Genomic DNA, 2,222 nt, shown 5'->3' with positions numbered 1-2,222 from the left:
GCCCTTCACGAGGAGCCACCTGCCAGTTGGGGGGCAGAGGAAACACTTGTGGTTTGTCAAACCAACACGAAGTGCTGAGATTTTGCAGAGAGTTGTGAACATTTGAAAGGGACAGAAGAAGGATTCACAGAAGGGAAGGGAGACTCTCTCCTCCTCTGTACCGCACCAGGGAGAGCTAACATTTTGTCCCTGTATTAGAGTAAGTTCCCCTTGCATAGTCACGTGCAGAGTCACGTGTTCACTCTGGGTCCTGAGAGACCAACTCCATCTCCCCCAGTGAGGACACATGCCTGTCCTTTCTGCTGCCAGCTCTTCCCTGGCAGAGGCTTCTGCTGGTGGCAAAGGTGAGGCATAGCTTTAAAGCAGGTGTCCCTGTGTGTGGCTGAGTCCCCAGAAGAGCTCTTCTGCATCAGTATTGAGAGATGAGGCCTTGTAGAAGGATGAAGGCTGCTGTGAAGGGGCCTGCAGGACTAACTGTGCTCATCTGCCTTTCTGACCAGGAGGACACGACCCCCCACATCTCTGGAGGACACAGAGGTACAGCTGCATCCTGGCACCAGCATATACAGGCTGACCCCTCATCCTGGACTTCCAGACTCCAGAGCTGTGACAGAAGAAGTCTCTGTACTTTATAAATTGTCCACCCTGTGGTGTTCTGTTACTACAGCAGAAAGCAAACCTACACACCAGACAGAGAGGGACATTCACACCTCCAGTCTCCTTAGAGCGGAAGGCAGGTGCAGACAGGGCAGGCAGAGAAAGAGTGGCCTTCCCTACCCACTTCTCACCAGGTCCAGCCACCCAGGCCACAATGCCAGCCAGGAGACCAGCAGGGTAACAGACAGGAAGGGAGCTTTAATTAGCATGAGAGAGACAGATAAGGAGGTTCAAGACCTGTCTTTGGGGGCTGATAGAAGCTTTGGGGTTTGATAGAAAAGGGAAGCAAAGACAAGGACTGGGAGGCTGCATAACTGGTAGGGTGGGTAACCCTGGTCAAGTCCGAGTCTGGCTGGTATTTCAGGACCAGTTCAGAGAGATTGTTCTGGAGAAGTCCTTAGGGCTTGAGATACTTGCTCCTGCTGGGGTGACCTCATTATGGAATAATCTGTCTCGTCAATATTATTGCAGGCTGATCAGGCCTGCAATCTCTTAAAGAGTGGATGACAAAGCCTTAAATGAAGCAAATAAAATGATTTCAGGGCTCCAGGAGGATCCAAACCCTCTCACAGAATTCTTGGTTCTCTGAGTTAAGACAAAGAATTTCTGTAGGCAACTCAAATTTTTATGTTATTAAACAAACGAGGGGAATACTGAGGGAGATGCAGGAGTCTGTATGTGACAGTCCCTTCAAGGGCTCTCCAAGTAATACATTGTGCTAATTTAGGAGCATTATGTTATCACCAGCAAGGCCTTCACCAGTGAGATGCTTGCAGCTGTAGTCTTCACACAGCTAACTGAAGCTGGAGCCAGCGGTCCTTAGCTGTCTTGTCCTGTGAGGTTTCATGACCTCATCCACCATGAGAGGCCTCAGTGGGACTGGTAACTCATAGTTTCCCTTACTATGAGTCTTTGCCCTGGGCCTTGGGCAAACTCACAAGTAAACATAAAAAGCCAGCTGGTTCCTGCCCAGAGCCTGCTCTCTTTGTGGTGCTGTCCATCAGGACTCTGCGAGGCTCTGCTCTTCCTGGGATCTGAAGTGATGGTAGATTTAAGGAAATGACCGGAGACTCCTAGAAGCTGCTCCAGGGACTCTGGTACAGGACATTGTAATAGCTTATGGTTGGACATAACTGAACGAAAGAATAGCACAAAGCAGAACTGAGTAAGAGACAAATGCTACATATATGTCCTATGTTGCTTTCAGTGAATTTTAATAAAACAATTCAAAAATGCAGCCTACTCTAGTGTGAAGGGGTGTTATACCCAATTTTCTGTCACTATGAAAAAATACTTGAAATAAATACTTTAGAGGAGAAAAGGTTTCTTTGGCTCATGGTCTCAGGGATTTCAGTGCATGGTTGCTTAGCCCATTGCTTTGGGCCTGCTGTGACACGGAACATCATGGAGGGAACATGTGGCAGCTGAGAAGGAAGAAAGAGGAAGAGAATGGAGTCCCACAGTCCTCTTCCTGGGCAGTGACTCGGCTTCTTCCCACAAGGCCCCACCTCTCTGGTGCCCACAGGCCATCAACCACCGGCCCTTGAAGGACACTTACCTAACCC

This window comes from Octodon degus, unplaced genomic scaffold (genome assembly GCF_000260255.1).
Source record: "Octodon degus isolate 3935 unplaced genomic scaffold, OctDeg1.0 scaffold00104, whole genome shotgun sequence".
NCBI lineage: Eukaryota > Metazoa > Chordata > Mammalia > Rodentia > Octodontidae > Octodon > Octodon degus.
The sequence above is the reverse complement of the archived record's forward strand: the minus strand, read 5'-3'. Positions refer to the sequence as shown.